This window comes from Crocodylus porosus, unplaced genomic scaffold (assembly GCF_001723895.1).
Source record: "Crocodylus porosus isolate Cpor-Errol unplaced genomic scaffold, CroPor_comp1, whole genome shotgun sequence".
NCBI lineage: Eukaryota > Metazoa > Chordata > Crocodylia > Crocodylidae > Crocodylus > Crocodylus porosus.
The window spans coordinates 195,870,170-195,889,094 of record NW_017728906.1 but is presented as its reverse complement, the minus strand read 5'-3'; the positions used below and the strand labels follow the sequence as shown (position 1 = coordinate 195,889,094).

General features: G+C 43.5%; 1 protein-coding gene across 5 annotated transcripts in view; it reads right to left on the bottom strand.

The window, feature by feature from the left end:
* Positions 1–18,925, bottom strand: part of TENM4 (teneurin transmembrane protein 4) — a 760,950-nt gene that overhangs the window by 502,043 nt on the left and 239,982 nt on the right. For all 5 annotated transcript variants that reach the window (XM_019530413.1, XM_019530416.1, XM_019530415.1 and 2 more), the window contains exon 2: positions 482–565. The gene's annotated coding sequence lies outside the window, so the exon portion shown is untranslated. The remainder of the gene's footprint in view (positions 1–481; positions 566–18,925) is intronic.

Here is an 18,925-nt window from a genome sequence, read left to right as displayed (position 1 = left end):
GGACCCAGCAGAAATGCCATTTGTTCACCTTCAAAGCCCTTCACAGCACATCCAAATCCGCTTGTCCCTCATCCAGTATTAAAAAGTCTGCTCCCACCTTCGTGATGCCAGAAACCACTGCCCACCATTCCCCATAAACATTTGCAGAGGGTAGTGACCATCTTTTCATTTTCTGTTTGTACAGTGCTTAACACAGTGGGGTCTTGGTCTATAAATAGGACTCAAATGTAACAGTACTAAAGGCAATAAATATGACTGTGACAATCAGGCCGGCAGTAGAGAAAGTGGCAAAATTACTCACATTTCCCCCTTTCTGGTTGAAGAATTTTGTACAAAAACATGAAATTACCATATCGTAAAATGAAAACATTGCAGTAACATGGTATTATTTGATTATAAACTGAAACACACAATAGAGCAAGCCCAACCCAACAACACAAAAGAGAAATAAAGGAATGATGACTCTTTTTTTACTATTTACCTTTTTGAAGTATCTAGGAATAATCCATCAAATACTCCTTGAAGTATGCAATTTCAAACTGGACATGTGTTAATCTCAGTCTACCTGTTGAAAGATGTGCATAAAAACAGTCAGCAATATTTAAATAATCTTAATCATGTGCAAGTCAAGCATTAAAAATAGCTACTTATTAGCCATCTGGATCATATAATGCTAGTCTTGCATGCTATTATGATTGCTGGTATAAATGTTACCATTGGGATTACATTAGATTAATTTGTCCATCATATGTAAAGAAATGACTGTCAATACCAACCATGATCATCACAAGATTTTTCCAGCTATTAAAGCATAAGAGGGTAAACCCAGAGTTCAGAGAAAATCTTCATCCCTTTGCCAAAGGAGGACTTTGCTTTAAAGCACTCTAGCACTTGGTCTAGTCTGGTTTCAAGTATCCTCAGCAATGTCATAAACTGCTTCTTTTATCCAAAGGTAATTTAACAGGCTAATAGTTTTCCCTGCATGGAAGATTTTTCTTATATCCACCTTAAATATTTCACTTTTTAACTTAATTCAATTAATTTGGCTGGATACCTGATTGCCCCTCAATAATTCCTGCCCTGTCTCACTGTTTATATTCCTCTCATCTTTGCAAATATTGTCACCTTGGTGTTTTTTTAGCTTAGCCTCAAGGTACCTAAAATTAAATTTAATATTGCAGGTGAGGTGGTTATAGGAACAGGGTTTCACCTCCTCACCATTCGCATGTACAGACCAAAACCACATTGACTTTTAATGTCTCCATATCACACTGTCAACTTGTGTCAAACCGAGGCCCAGATCCAAAAACAGGACTAAAGCACGGTGAGACTCACCACCAACATCTTTAGGCCTCCACTGCAGAAGTGCAATTCATAAACCTTAGTTAAGGACTGTAAGTCCCCTTTACAGCTGAATGGGCCACATCAGACCAAGCACTCACTTAGACCAGCGTTTTTCAACCTGTGGGTCACAATCCAAAACTGGTTTGCAAGAATATATGAAAGAGTGGCAGACAAGCTTTAAAAATGAATCAACACAATTAAAAAATGGATTCTCTTTTAAAGGAGAAAAACATGGGAAACCATGACTTTTCCCTTGCAGGCTGGCAGAGCTCCAGCTTGCAAAGAGGTGCTTGGGACTCCCTGTGCTCCACACTCACACCCCTTGCCCCATACATTGGGGGCAGTGGGTCAGGAGTGAGGGGCACTGGATTGGGACTGGCCAATGTTTACGAATGGGTCCCGGTACAAAAAAGGTTGAGGACCACTGTCCTAGGCCTCTATCTCCTCCAGCTTACATCTCCCTTGGTGCCCTGTCTGATTTCTGCTTCCAATGAGGCGCCGAAGCTTCAGATTGCCAACAGTTAAAAAACCAGAGCCAATGAGAAACTCTGAAGAGAGGGGAATGCCTGACATCCCACTACTGACCTGGGGTTAGGCACCTCTGTGCGAATGGGATTCACATCCTTGCCTGTGTTCAAGCACCTAGATTGTTCCTGGGGAACCCTTTTTATTTGAAATGTAGATAAGGCTGCTATTACCCGTCTTTCATGGAACAGCCTAGAGGTTGCAATGTCTGTCCAGGAAATGGTAGGTCTGCATCCTAGGTGTTCCTTGACCTGCAGGGGTTCAGACCTGTCACTCCCACCCTCTTAGAAAAGTGCCCTAACCACCAACCTCTAAACTCTCCACTTCTTCCAGTGAACCTGGGCCATGGTCTTAAAGGAATGCAGGATCCAAGGGCCAGGGGAGAAGTATGGGGAAAAGAAAGCCTGACTTGGCAGCCTCATGTTGAGGACAATCTTCTGGAAGGGGGCAGACACAGATTATGTTGCATCCTCCCAATGCCATTAATGCACTGACTCTTAAATGCAAAAGATTCTTAAAGCAGTCCCCAGTGTCCCGAGTGCACCTACTGAAATCGGTCCCTTCGGGGACTTGGGTACAGGGACCCCCAAACCCCAAAAGCCTTAGGCAGGAGATAGGTCTGAAATGCTCAGCTCAGTCAAGACAGTGGCAAATGCTGGACACATGCAGTAGAAAATCATTAGTAACTTCACTGACAAAATCTTAGGTGAGACCAGCCTTTCAAGAGGTTAGACTGGGTTTTTATGAAACAGTGGGTGCATCTATGTGTGCATTAAGGCAGCTGAATAAACTCCAGCACAGTTCGCGTGGGAGTGTATTGTTCCCGAGCACAGCATCCACATGTGTACGCAGTACTACAACACGTTGAGCCAGGGCAACGCAGCCCTGGCTTGTAGGGGACCCAGGGATCAGCTTGCCAGCCTGGGGCTGCTCCCCCTGGCTCAGCATGCTGCAGAGGGGCTGGCTGGGGCACGAGGGTGCTATAGTGTGGGGTTAGATGGCAAGCAGCCCCCACATGGTAGCACCCTCATGCCCCAGCCAGCCTAGTCCCTATCTACACGTGCATTGCGGCGGAGTACTTTACTAACAGTACTATCCTGTGGAGCGAATTAGTTTACTAATAGAGTTGCATGCGTAGATGCTGACATTTTAGTCCGCTCCACAGTAAATGTCTCATGTAGACATGCCTGATCTCTCTGACTTTGGTACCTACGTTCCCCCTAATCCTGCTTAGGAGCTGACTCTTAGTAGACTTGATTACTCTTTCACAAACCAGGGACTGAGGCCACATCAGATTGAGCACTCTCCTAGGCATCCATCTCCTCCAAATTACATGTCCCTTGGCTCCCTTTCCTATTTATGCTTCCTACGTTCTCTTCCCTGCCTTTCATTGCATCTATTTAGGACTGTTTCTCCCCTATAAGCATTAGCTTGAAATCTTCCACCTATATCTCATGTTGCCAATTCCTATCTAGATTTCTAATCTCTCTAGGTCCCTTTTGTATAATTCTGCCCTGAGTGATTAATGCATTGACGCCCAATTTGGAATCATCTGTGATTTTAATTAAGATGAACTTCTCCTTCCCACCCCCACCCTCCACTCCTAACTCATGAATGAAGATGTTAAAGATGACTGGACGCAGGACCACTCCTTAATGTTCCCTGCTAGACAACTCCTAGATCCCAATACGTTTTCATTTATTATTACCCTTTGTTAATGGTCCTGTGGATGGTTATTAATCAGCCTCACAGAGTCCCTATCAAAGGCAATCTGAATTAATCTTGAGTCTCCTCTCTGGTGTTCATTTCAGAGACTGGAAAGTCATAGGTAGAAGAGATGATCAGTCACAAGAATAGCTCACCAAGTGATATGCTGCATAGCATCCACGTTCCTTAAAGTCTGTCAGGGCATTTTTACACAAGCAAGCACTGCAGCGCTAGGAGCTTTAAAATGCTTCCAGTTGTATAAGACATTTGAGGTTGTACAAGTGGCGAAATGTGTGTCATTGCTGAGAAAATGGTGGCGACGCGCTGTTGAACTAAAACACATAGGAGGTGCTTTAGTTCAAAAGGGCACCGCCACCGCTTTTTTGCACGTGGACATGTATTTTGCTGCTTATATGACTACATGCGGCACAGTGCAGTTTGCCTCAGCTTGCGTGCGGAGAAGACTTGATTAATCGAGCCTGCTCTGAAGCAGTGGATCACCAATGTGTTGCAGGACAAAAATTATGTGTATAAATGCCCTAACATGCTGCCCACATAAACCTGTTGAGGTAAGGAGGTGAATATTAACCGCCCTTCACAGACAAAATCCATCACAGGAGACACTTCAAAAGTATTTGGGCATTTAAAGGTATGGGCAGATGAAACAAATGGACAGGAGGGACTTACTCAAGTTTAGTTAAATCCCCTCTAACTGTTTTCTCTGACCACACTACCCCACAGCAAGTGGAAGCTACTGGATGATCATTTACTGCCTGGATTCATTGTTTCAATCATGAAAAGCAAAACAGAAGTGGACATACAAAACAGCTACAGGGATTAACCGACCTGAACTTACCAGTGGTAACTGCTTCCCTTTACCTTCTAAACAGTTTAATTGTTCACCTGTTCATTTGGATGTGGTGTGCATTAAGTGCTTAAATACTCATTAACGGAAATAGGATCACACAGGAAGTTTGTATTTTAGCACAGTCTTGAATGCAGATCTGCACAACTTGAAATCAGTGCCTTAAAAAAGGACCATACTTCCATTCTCAAGAAGAAAGGGATATGGAAACCATCTCTCAATCTGTCTGGATACAGGTTAAATCCTAGAAATCCGAGGGTGGTATAGGGCAGCTTTTAATGGTGAGCACCGAAAAGAATCTTTCATTTCCAGAGAAAAGAGTCACAAATGGATTTTCCAATGAAATCTTTTGTTGTTGCTGTTGTTCAGGGGTTTTTTTTTTCTTAAAGAAATGTTAATTGAAGCTTCCTAATCACCTTTAAAATATTCTCGGACCATCCAGGACTGCAGAAAAAGACTATGCAAGTAAAAAAGAGAAAGAAGCAAACAAAAAGGCGTGTGAAGATGCATCAGCTCTGAAGGAGGAGGTAATCGTGGGTTAAGCAAGAGAATAATGGGACTCTGCGGGATTCAAAAAACAGCGAGAGCAGAATTGGAAACAACTGGGAGCTGGTTGAGGAACCCGATTTCACAAATGCCTCAAATACCCATCACATTTTTTAAACACACCAATATTACTATGAATTGTGGCTTCTCCCCTTTTCAATAACACACAAAGTGCTGAAAGATTTATAAAACACCAAGTTTATGAAGAGTATTGTTCCCAAAATTTGAGAAATAATTATGCATAGGGGTTTTTTTTCCCCCTCTAGATTTGTAAATGAGACCCAGCTAGAGCTGAACTCTCTTTGAATCCCTAAAAATAAGCCCAAGAAACCTCATCTAAATCCATCACTGCAGCAATTTATACTACACAGAACTCCAGTATAGTATAATTAGCAAATATATTGCAATAATTTATTTTTGGTTTAAAAAGCCTGAACAATCAGGACCTTAGAGCAAAATGGGAAAATGTGATGCTATGAATCAGACATGTTCTGCTGGCTCGTATTAATTCCGTTATTTTACCTTTGGTGCACATTCATCTAGCTGTACAATATGAATGCTCCTTACAGCTGCATGTTCATATTGAACCTTGGACTCGATATGAAAGACGAAGGCTGATGCATAGCTGCAATAATACTTCTATTTCCACTATTATGATTAACATTCCTCTGAAGAGGAAGCATCCAGCAATGTTAATTACAGTAATAGTGAGATTCCAGATGTCATAAATCATCATGCGGCATAGTGTAAACTCCACCAAAACCTTATCAAAAACCAATTTTGTATGATTTTTTAAATTGTTCTCCTATTAATTTCTACCTCATTTTCATGAGACCATCCAGCTAGTAGTCACTCTTGAAATGACACTAATAATAGTTGGCACTTAAGATTAACAACTGCTATCCAGCACCATCCCAAACAGCTTTTACAAGAACAAAACAGATTCCTTTAACAGAGTGATCTTTCCCATTAGAAACAGCATTTTGCCAGCAGATCCCCCACCATTATTCTTCTTCTGGAGGAAGAAGGATGACTTTACAATTCAATATGGGCCCAAACCAGGAGCCCTTGGCTCAATTCAAAGCTCTGCTATAGCATTTCTGCATAACACTGGCAAGTCACTTATAGAAAATAAGGGTTAGAGGGATCTCAGAAGGTCACATCTAGTTCAACCCCTGCTCAAAGCACGAACAGCCCCAACTAGATCACCCCAGTCAAGGGTCTGTATACTCAGGTCTTAAAAACCTGCAAGAGCAGAGCATCCACCACCTCCCTGGGTAACCGGCTCCAGAGCTTCACTACCCTCCTAGTGAGAAACGTTTTCTGAATATCTAAGCTCAACTTCCCTTGCTGCAGCTTGAGACCATTGCTCCTTGTTCTGTCATCTGTCACTGCTGAGAACAGCCCAGCTCCATCCTCTCTGGAACTACCCTGCAGGGAGTTGAAGGCTGCTATTAAATTCCCCCTCACCAGTTTTGTTGCCCTCCACTGAACTCCCTTCAATTTGTCCACATCCTTTCTGTAGCAGGGAGGGCCCAAAACTGGACACAGTACTCCAGATGTGGCCTCACCAGTGCTGAACACAGGGGAAGAATCACTGTCCTTGATTTGCTAGCAACACTCCTACTAACGCAGCCCAGTACGCCTTTAGCATTCTTTGCTACAAGGGCACGCTGTTGGCTCATATTTAGCTTATTGTCCACTGTAACCCCCAGGTCCTTTTCTGCAGAGCTGCTGCCCAGCCAGTTACCCTCAGCCTGCATTGGTGCATGGGATTGCTCCGTCCTAAGTGCAGGACTTTGCATTTGTCCTTGTTGAACCTCATGAGATTTCTTTTGGTCCAACCCCCCAATTTGTCCAGGTCACTCTGAATCCTCCAATGTACCTACTACTCCCCCTAGCTTGGTGTCATTTGCAAACTCGCTGAGGATGCACTGCATCCCATCTTCCAGGTTGTTGATGAAAATACTGAAGAAAACTGATCCCAGGACCAACCCGTGGGTCACTCCATTTCAGACCAGCTAACTAGATATCTAGACCTTGATTATTACACTTTGAGCCCAATGATCCAGCCAGTTTTCTATCCACCGTACAGGCCATTCATCCAACCTGTACTTCCTTAACCTGTCTGTAAGAATGCTGTAGGAGACCACATCAAAAGTCTTGCTAAAGTCAAGGTATATCACATCCTCTTCTGTCCTCACATCCACAGAGCCAGTTATCTCAACATTGAATCAGGCAGTCAGATTGGTCAGGCATGACTTGCCCCTGGTTGATTGTTCCTAATTACTTTCTTCTCTCCCAAGTGCTTAGAAATGGGTTCCTACTGGACCTGAACCATGATTTTTCCAGGGACTGAGGTGAGGCTGACTGGGCTGTAGTTCCCCATGTCCTCCTTCATCCCTTTCTTAAAGATGGGTACCTTTGCCAGTCATCTGGGACCTCTCCCGACTGCCACAGGTTTTTAAAGATAATTGCCAGTAGCTTTGCAATCACATTGGCCAACTCTGTCAGCACCCTCGAGTGCATCTTGTCTGGTGCCATGGACTTGTATATGTATATGCTTTTCTAAATGGTCCCTGACCTGCTCTCCTGGCTCCTCCCTAAAGGCAATTTTAAATGAAGCCATATTGGAAAAGGGGAGTATGTAGGATGGATGGCTTCAGGATTGTTGCCCTAACCTGTAGCTCAGTGGTTGCTATGAGTTGAATGGCATTTTTTTTCAACCTACCATGAGTAGCAAATGATCTGTAAATGGAAAAATAAAAGGGAATTTTATTTAAAATTTTTCCCCTTGGAACAGATCCTGCCATCTTATATCATAATAAGAAGTGTCTTATTCAGCAAATATTCCCACTGGCTGAGCTAGCTTTCAATAGTCCTAAGTGTTCCCTAAGTGCTAAACATCTAATACATTGCATGTGTGCATTGAAAATCCCCAGTTACTTGAAATTCTAAAATCAATCAAATCAGCATTTCTCCAACCGCTACCATTTGTTTCACAAATATTAGCAGCAAAATTGGTAATAGTCATTGATTAATCAAAACAAGCAACCTTGACATTTGGTGCATTGGCTTTCCTTTGTAACAGACGTATTATGCCAGGATTTATTTTGACTTATTGAATTCTACCCTCTGCAGCATCCAAACATAAAAATGGTTTCATGATCAGTGTTTTGAAAACAATGAGTTTGCATCAGGGATCACACACCGAGAGAGAGCAATTTCTTGCCATCTGTGTTCTTTAACCCAGACTTCGTCTTTTTTTTTTTTAAAACAAATTCTTTCCAGAAGCACCATCTAGTCAATCTGTGACTGCAGGATTAGAAATGGACAATGGAGCTTTTTTGCCTCTAGACTAGCGATTCAGTTCCATTCAGGTGTATATTAACCCTTACTGGGTGCATCTACATGTGCACTTTACTGCGGAGTTGACTGATTAGCTTCACAATAAAGTGTCACCAGCTACGTGTGCACCTATATTAGGGTAGGGTAAATTAATTAACTCCTCTGTAGAATAGTACTGTGTAAGTCATTAAGGGCATTGAAATGGATGGGGAGATGGTGACCGGGGCTGGTTGGGGCACAAAGGTGCTACAGTACAGGGGGCTACCTGCTGACTAGCCCGGCACTACAGTACCCTCATCCCCAGCCAGCCCCTCTATTGCTTGACAACGTGACCCACAGTTGACCCCCTGAGTCCCCTGCCAGCCCTGATCTGCTCTGCTCCAGCTCAAACAGCTGATGGCACGTGTACATGCTGCGCCTGGGAGCAGCTGACTCTGGCGCGAACTCTGCTGGAGTTAATTGAGCCATGCTAATTGTACATGTAGATGCACTCATTGTATATCAACTGAATACCTACAGTTAAAGGTGGCATCTCCATAGCTACTAATGGAAAAGTGTCTTGTTTTCAAGAAAACACTCCCAGACTTGGCAGTAATTATTGATGCTGTGAAACCACAGAAAAGAAGTGAAGGTTTTGGAGATCAAACCATTCTCTACCATCCACTGCAGGCCTCCTTAAGCAAAGGCTGACACCTGACTGGGGACAGAAAGCTTAGTATGGAGCTGTTCATACTTCCATTGGTTATGTGGAACCTGCATTTTGAGATGATTTCAGACCATTATTTTCTAAGTTGGGTGGGCTACAGAAAGTGGAGTGATGTTTAAAAACATGAGATTCCCCCAGATCTTGCTCAGAAGAGTGGCATTTGCTGGACCTTTGAACATCTGAAAATCAGGCCATTTTTTTATAGAGCCTCAACGGGTTTTGGAAGGCTAACACAGATGTGACTATTTTAGGTTAAGTGACCTAGCCTACTGAATCACCATTAAGGTGGCTGGGGAACTGGCTCTGGGGTCAAACCTGAAGAGCATTAGTTGATGGGGGCAAATCAACTTGGTGCAAGGTGACCAGTGGTATCACTCAGAGCTCAGTACTTGGGCCAGTACTCTTCAAAATCTTCATAAATGACCTGGACTCGGGCATGAGACACAGACTGGCAAAGTTTGTAGACAATACCAAACTATGGGGGAAGGCAGTCACACTGGAGGACAGGCTGGAGATACAGGCCGACCTGGACAGGCTTACAAGGTGGGTGGTCTTCAGAGAAGTTCAGGGTGCTGCACATTGGGAGGAAAAACCAGCATCCTACTTATAGGCTCGGCAGTGCTATGCTCGCTGTCACCATGACCAAAAGAGACTTGGGGTCTTGACTGACCACTTGAAGATCATGGACCACCACTGTGATGCCGTAACTGGCAAAGTGAACAAAACTCTGACATGCATCCAGTGATGCATCTCAAGCAAAACCATGGATGTCATCCTCCTGCTCTACTCAGCCTTAGTGAGGCCACACCTGGAGTACTGCATCCAGTTTTGGGCCCCCCACTTCAGGAGGGACATGGATAAGTTTGAGAGAGTTCAAAGGAGAGCCACTTGCATGATCCAACGCCACGGGAGCAAGCCTTATGAGGAGAAGCTTGGGGACATGGGAGTCTTCAGCCTGGAGAAGAGAAGGCTCAGGGGGGACTTGGTGGCAGCCTATAAGGGGAATGCACCGGGAGATGGGAGAACAGTTGTTCACCAGGGCTCCCCAAGGGACAATGAGGTCTAATGGCCACAAACTTCTGGAAGGCTGGTTTAGACTGAACATAAGAAAAAACTTCTTTACAGTCCAAGTGTTTAGGGTCTGGAAAAGACTCCCCCCAGAGGTGGTGCAAGCACCTGCTCTGGATACCTTTAAGAAACACTTGGATGCTTATCTTGCTGGGGGGATCTGACCCCTGCTGACTTCCTGCCTATGGGAGGGGGGCTGGACTCGATCTTGCAAGGTCCTTCACAGCCCCTTATGTCTATGAAATCTGTTAAAGGTCCGCATTAAGCAAAGCACATAGCCATGCACTTTTCCAGCAAAGCTCTTTCAGCTCATGTTTAAGTCACAATGAAGTCAACAAGTTAAGCATCTGCTTAGGATACGTCATTGAATTGACACAGACTGATGAGTTAGGCCTTATTCCATTATCTGCACTACTTTTTGTTTTAATAACAAGCAGTCACTGCTATTTTAGGTTATTTCTGTGCTTTGCTATTTTCTCTTTCCATCATCACCATCTTCAGTAAGTGATTCTCATGGAATTAGCCACGTAACATGGAAACTAGGCAGGAGTAGAGACCTCCCACACAGGACAGGGCTGAAAAGCCCTCCCCGGGCCAAGCAGCTGTTTCAATAATACCACACATTTTTTTCCTCCATTAATGGAGAAAGGGGAAACATCGCTGATAAATTCAAAGATCCCTACGGCTGTGCTCCAAGCAAAGGAGAGCGGAGAAAGTTTTCTGGCGGTATGGCCAAGCCGCAGACCCCCATTGCCCAAGTCAGCATATTCCTCACACTGAGCACGTCCTGCTCACTGTCACAGTACGCTGCAAGTGATCACATTCTTCCTTTTAAATGTATCCAACCCCTGGTAAAAATACTTGCTGGCTTGAGCCTAGCATTTTTCTGCCACAAACAGGCACTTTATCATCAGCAGCCTAAATTATTATAATTATCATCATCATCCTCATGATCCATACAATCATTCTTTGGCTTGCAATGAAGGGGAGGACAGTACTTTGAAACCCAACAAGGGGACTATTGTAGAAAGCTGGCAAAATTTGCCTGAAATTCCCTATGCCTTGGTAGGTGTTGATTCTGCTTGGAAAGAGTGAAGTGGATTCTGCGGCATCACTATACCACCTTGTGATGCCTTATTCTAGCAGACAGGAGGGAAATCGAAGTGGTTCATCAGATGGAGAGAGGACATGGGGTATGGACTGATCAGACCTGAAGGTGTGGTAATACTATATTATTTTGTAAATACTATGCTTTACTGTAGAGGCGTAGCAAGCTCTTTCAGTGCCCAGGGGTGGGGCAATTGTCGTATTTACCTACATCCAAGACAACTTTGAATTTAAGACAATCCCTGAATAATTCAATTCTAGACATGGAAAACGTATACATTTATGATAATTTCCCCTGTCTAGAACCTAATTATTTGAGGGATGTCATAAATTCCCTCCTCTTCCAGAGCTGCAGAAAGGCAAGTAGAGGCAGGGAGGCAGGTGGTAGCCTCCACCTTATGTTGTGGCTCAAACTCTGGCTCCAGCTTTGACGGGGATCCTGTTCTGGTCCAAGGCCGGGACTGCAATGCATGTGCTGCCTCGGGCCTCACCCTGGAAATGCCAACCCTAACCTCAGGATCGGAGTCAGAGCTGGAGTCATAGCTCCTGTTGAATGGGGGGGGGGGAACCTCTAGATTGGAGCAAGTCTGGTATGCTGACCAATGGGGTGGGAGGGGGGAGAGGGGAAGAGGAAAGGAGTCTTACCAGCCCAGCTCTCCTCTTTTTGGCAGCAGCTACTGTTGCTGCAGCTGTGGCTGTAGTAGCACTGGGGGACAGGCAGCAGCATGGGATCGCTGTGGGGCTACTCCTGGTGCCCCATGGCCTCCCCCCAATCTCCCCCAGGTTCAGGGCTGTGCTACTTGTGGAAAGCCTCCTGGGATGGGCAGGGGGGCATCATTTCACCCACTGCTCCTCAGGTCACCACTGGGGATGGGTCTGTGCCCACCCAGCTCCTACAGTTGGGCAGTGCAGGGATGCCCCTGCTGTGGTAAAGACTCCTGGAGGAAGGGAGCCATATGGGAACCCCTCTCAGTCGGTTCCTGGACCTGGCATCCCGTTTGCCCACCCCCGTTATGCTACTGCTTTACCATCCCAGAAGAACGGAGCCCTTCTGTACAATACTCAACCATTGGTGACTCAAGTAGAGGTTGGAGCTAAGTGGTTAACAACCCACTCAAGCAAAAAGGCAGCCAATTTAATGAAGCCACTACTGCTGGATGGATTTAGCCCATTGCATCTAGGTCATTAATACACATTCTTTGAATGATCCAACCAAAAATGCGTTCTTCTCTTATATTGGAGTTGGTCATATTCTTTAACATATCCACCAAATCAAGGCTTGCTAAGCAGTTTAGAAAGCCTTCTCAGTGCACCCAGAAATCCTTTTAGAGCTTCCTGCAAAATTTCCTTTGAAATGTTCATAATACATATCACTAAATTCAAACACTTTTCTGAAGTGGCAGCTCCAAAATAAATATTTTCCTGTCCTATTTGGGGGAAAAAAAAGTCTTTTTTGTTTTGGCTCTTACCCTTTTCTTCAACTACCGCATGTTCTATGGAAAAAATTCTCTTTCCTATGGTGTTCATCTCATAGGTAAATATATTTTTCTCCCGTATCATAAGTAAAATATATTTCTCTAGGCTCACTGGTACCTACTATTAAAAATAGCCTTTAAAAAGAAATCTAGCTTGCTATGTTGCCTAGAAAGGTGCCATAATATGGAGAGAACATGTTTTCACCTACAGAACAGATGTTTTTATAATTGTTGTTTTGATCATTGTCCTGTAACAGCTTCAGGTCTTTTAACAGAAACTCTCCCAACAATAAAATGAATGCTTAACACCAAGAAGTTTCTTTAGCAAAGGCTGTTAAATGGAAGCGAGAGTCTATTTTTCATTCGTTCAACAGTAAAACATAATCCAACAGTTTTAAAACTCTTGGCAATGGAGAGCAATTGTCACTCCAGTTCTTTTGCCACTGGCAAAACTGACACAGAGCAGCTTACAGGAGCCATAGCAAATGAGCAATAAACTCAAGACAAGGGTATAGGGTTGAGAAACTGCCCCTTCTCAAGGTCTCCAATGCTGGTGCTTCACCTTCTCTTTCTTGACTCCCAGCCCCCTGCTAAGATTACTGTTGTTACTGTCTCCCATGCACAATAAACTTACAGATTCAGATCGGCAGGTCCTTCGTTTGCAATCAACTGCGTCAGACTGGATACATGTCAGGGAAACTGGAGCATCTGCATTCAACAAATGCTTCAAAAGTGGGTGAAGGCGTGCAAAGCATAATCAAAACCTAGAGCATGAGTGCTACCTCCATCACGTTCTTCAGTTCCAGTGGCTGCTTGAACATGTGGTCGACTATTTGGTATGGTTTCATGGTTTATGTATAATATTGGAACTCCACATTCTCCTTTGCACCACTGAGCCACTGACGCCAACAGAATAGCTGCTTGCAAAGCAGTTGCAGATGTAGGGTTAAGTCACCTCTGATGTCCCCATGGCCCATTTAGGAGTACCGAGCTTATATAAGCCTAATGAGATGCAACAATCATTAATAAAGTTATTTTAAACCCCTTATGTTCAAATGCAAAATACAATCTATGAACAGGATTTCCATTTAGCTAAGTAGGAAGTTGGAAATGACTGAGCTAGCCTATAGTTAGGATAACTGGGGACAAAAAACCCACATTGAAATGGATGCTACATTTCTTAAAGGACCCAGAGCAATTGTGGGAAGGCAATGTAGAAATGACAGTACAGAAAAGACTTAGCCACGTCCCTCCATCCAAAGTGGATGGGTTGCCAGCCTGACGGTTGCTAGCCTGACTCTGCAGTAAAGATGTACTCAAACTATGTTTCTATTTATTCAGGAACAAAGGAGTCCACGCTATATCCAGTGGTCCTTGTCTGCCCCTTCAAGGGATGACCACCCCAGGTAGGTCCCTATGCTGCAGATGTGACTGCGGCCTGTACTGACAGGCAGTATTTAAGACTGCACAATGAGTTAGGCAATAGGCACATTCATGGGGGAAGAGTGAAACTGGCCTTCATCAGTGTGATCAGGTATTGTCAAGGTGGGAGGCAAACCCCCAAACATAATGGCTCAACAGACTGGGTTAACATTTTATTTAATTCCAATTAAATAAAATTAACCATTGAGGTGGTTAATTGCCAAACACAGGCAGGCACAAAGGAAGTTTCTCTTGGGCCAAATTCTCTTCCTATTGAACCGATCCGAAGAGAGCACAGTGCCTAAGCACACTTGTGCCTGTAAGATACCAACAGCCAGATCCTTACACACTTGTCACTCTAGAGTTACCTGTGGTAAGAAAGCAGTTGACGGCATGCAATGTCTGAATGAATGCAAATGTCTCACAGAATTCACAGCCAAATCCAAAATGGTTACTGTTGTCTTCACCCCGAGCTTGTTCATGAAGTTGGGGAAAGGGCTTGTGGCTATGTCCCGACTTAGTTCAGTTCCCAGTGCTCCCACTAACTTCCCCTGTCATTTGGAGCAAGTTACTTAATCTCTGCATCTTGGTCCTCCCTCCATGCCCTCCCCCTCCCCCAGATAATCACTCTGCCTATCCCGGCATCTACAATAATCACCCTGCCTACAGGGCAGGATACTTTGATGCTGTGATGATGGGGTCATATAAGAATCTGCTCAGAGACGATGGTTTCACTGCTGCAGCTATCATTGTACTAGGAATATGTCACTGGATTTTTTTGGAGAGAGAATAAAAAGGCACATAACTCCTCCTGCCCCCAAATTAATCATTCGTTATAAAAATAACATTTCAATTTTAATTAAAAAGTCAGAAATCTCTGATTACAATATCTCCCCCTTCCATCCACACGCAAAATATGCTGTACAAATAACATTATGGTTTGACTTTGAGCTACTCTCTTTCATTTCATTATTTAATGTGTCTCAAAGAGAGCTTGAAGCTAATGCTCTAATCTTGAGTAAATTGAAAGGATCTCTTTCTGTGCAATACAAATTGAATAAAAGAAGAGACGCATCTCCCTCCACCCCCACTATCTTCCTCTCTGAACTGTTTTTCCCCTCCTGATAATGTTGCATACTGTAGATCTGCATTTTACCAGTTACCCATAGATCTCCATTGTTCTGTGCATGGAAAAGGCATTCCTTCAGACTTGTTTTTGCATAACCAACCTCTTCAATGGACCAATTAGCTCCCTGCTGTGAATTTAGACATGCCAGCTATAGTGCAGCTGCTCTGTGTTGCCAGCACTAAATTTCCCTCAGTAGTGGATCAACCTGCTTAAACACTTTGATCTTCTTTATCTCAGCAGAGGGATTTGAAAGCCTACTGGATGAACAAGCTTTCATCTGGGTGCAACTCTGTCTCATCCACCATCCTGACCTGAAACTGTTGTGCCTTATTTATTGGGGAGGTAACATCTTTTGAAATGGTTCCCTGCATCCTCTTACCAAAAAGAAAAAAAAATGCTGGGCTTTAAGTAATGGTACTCCAAACAGCAGATAAGTGGCACAAAGAAGGATCATTCTTATATACAGTCATTCAGAATCGTTTTAATCTCCATCATATACTTTCTGATTTTCTTTTTAATCCCTCAGAGCACAGCACACATCCATACACAGCCAAGTCAAACTAATTTATTATCAACCTGCTATAAATGCCTAACCAGCATGACAAAGGTCAAGGATCTTTTGTAGTAGTTGGGACAAACTTTTTGGATACCCAGTGCCCATCCTAAAGTCAACAGTCCTGAATGTATAGTTGGTCCAATAAAAGATATCCCCCCCAAAATTCTTGCCTTTTACGATCTCTCACGCATCATGGCCACAGCAATACTGCAACCCTACTACAGCTAGTATAGGACAACATTGGCACAAATAACCTAAAGAAATGGACCATTCAGCCTGGAGGTGATTGGTGGTTAGGCAAGGACTGCAGGCTTGATTCACAATCACACATCCTTGTGCTATTCTAGTAGTATCAGGGCATTTGCAGTAAATTAATGGGTTGCTCGGTAGGTCTAATGCTACTATGAACGCTGCAGCTTTTTAATTCAGCCAAGTCATGCTGTTTGACTTCCATGTGCATACCAAGATTTTAGCACTGTGTAGCTGGTACAGCTGTACCGTGTTCTGGATTTTTATCTAGCTCATATGTCATTGATGAAATGATCAGCCACTGATATTTTAGTCGTTCAGTTTAAATCTGTTCACATTTAGCCTGTGGTAAACTGGGATTTACCCCCCAGAAGTCAAAGGAGCGTTACCAGTGGAGAACAGAATGGAGCCCGACACACTTCTTGGTCGGCTCTTATTGAAATCCGATTGCTATTTTGAAACTAGAAGTTAAGTGCTCCTGCAGTTAGAGACCTAGGCCCAGATCCATAAATGAATTTAAGTGCCTTCCTCAAAATGTAGATTATATGCATCATTTTTCTTTGGTTATTCTTCCCATGGGCTAACGGTCTTCAGACTGAACAGCATAGGCGGGGACTTCATTTTTCACATACCTCTTATTCCACGGCATGATTTTGATACAACAAATCAACAGAACACTCTAGGCATCATCATCTGTCACTTAGTTAAAATAGTCTCGCCGAGGATTATTTCCACCACAGCTTTGGTTGCTCCAGCTCCACATTGACCAGCTTTATTATACAGGTGGATGGAACGTGCTGGGCTCCATTTCCTAAGGAATCGCACAGCCTGCATAAATCAGTCAACGGGTACCTTAATTCACAAATATTAGGAAAGCTCGCTTGAGGAATTCCCAAATGCAATGTGTTTATACAAGAAGTGATTATGACATGGAGTGAAAAGGGAGTGCAAAAATGTTGGCCAAAGCCATGATAAGAGTAGCTTGAATAGGGAAAAAAACCATCTCATACTGCATTTCCCTTGTCTTCATAAACCGGCCTGTTTTAAGATCCTTAATACAAGACTGAACATCAATACTGTAGGGAAACACAAGGATTTCTCTTTATGCACCTCTCCAGACAAATCTGCTCCTCTGAACAATTCCGAATTTGGGGGGGGCAGAAACCAAATGAATCCAAAATTCAGGGGGAAGGCCTGATTCTGGCTTTCTTGTGGTGTGATTTGAGGGGTGCCAATGTAGTGTAAGCCAAGTAATTATACATTACCAGCATCAGGTAATATATAAATGCCTTGTTTACATTGCGGGGAGAAAAAGGACACAAAATGGTTCATCTCCATGCATGTTGCAATTCTAACTATAAAAATGCATCCCCTGTGGGGCAGCACCTGTTTAGATAACGGCTTGCTTGGAATACACAATGCAGGAGAAGTCGCACTTTTATCCATATGGCACTAACAGGAACCGCCAGATGTGGCCAGTCGTCCAATATGTTCTGTCTCCATCTATGACATATGAAACCATATGGAATCATCTATCCATTAGGAAGAGATCATTTCCAGGCAGGAAGGCTTTCTGACAAAATTATTAGTTGTGGCATTCCTGACCAGGAACAGACTTAAACAGAGAACGGAAGAAAAGGGGAAGGAGGGTTTAAAAAAGCCTAATGGGTCACGTGAAAAATGTTCTCTTTTAAATTCATTCATTAAGAGCACCTATATAGCTCAATTTAAGCTCAACCTGCTGTATTGGGTTGTACTTCCCCACAGCTATTTTGTGATGACTTGAATATGCTTCATAAATGCTACTTCTTTTTCTATGCATGGGCTTGGACAGGGCCACAAGGCAAGTGACCGATGGGGAAGAAAAGAAGTCTGATGTAAGACCAAATCCTGCAACCTTTTTTCAATGCAAGAAGTCACAGTGAAGTCAGTGGAACTATAATCACATTATAGCCTTGCTCCATAACCTGTTGCACGCTCCATGGGGTGGGTTCAAAACCCAAGTCCCGGGGGTTACACCGAAATAAAACTAGAATAATGCAATGGTGAACCAGTGTTAATAGACTCATTCAGAAGCATCCGCATGCATGACAGTCTAATGGTAGTTACCCTCATGCAAATCCAGAATAATGTAATTATTCTTGATTTATAATGATGTAAATGAAATCAGAATCTGACCCTTCCTATTTTGTACTGGCATTAATTGACATGATCAGTAGGTTGATGTGCGCTATAAAAAAGGGTATTAGCAGAAATAAGTGCCTGGGGCATCGCAGCTATTGGAGCAAATGGCTGTTCCCTTCCTGCCTGTAGAGGTTGCTGGTATATAGTTGGACTGGCTCTAGGCAGCCAGCGATTCTCTGTGTGTTTCTAAAATTAGTTCAACATCAGTTGTCTTTAACTAGCAGTCTACTCCATGAGATGCAGGAGGATGAATCCTTACCTCACTTCAGTTTTACACCACTCACTTCCCCGTATTAAACTACTATGAGAAGAAAAATCAGGCCTTATATCTGATTCTTCTTAGAATCACCAGGGGCGAGGGAAATACTGGAGTCACTGTTCATGTCAAGAACAAGCTCTGTGAGGCAAGAACCTGCTTTCTTCTTCATTCGTACTACCCCTAACATAAGGAGGTCCCAGTCCATGACTAAATACCACAGTAATACAAATAGTATGAATAACAACTACATAGTGGGACTTCGGCACTCAGTTTGGGATGACCCCACGTATGACCCCCACGTAGTCATCAAGAAACCCATCGAAACGTTTAGAAACATAAAATCCATGATGGATCGGAGGTCACCCAGGAAAAGAAGCCCTATGCATGCGGCTGGGGTTCCTGGAATACATGCAATAGATTTGCTATAGGACTGTG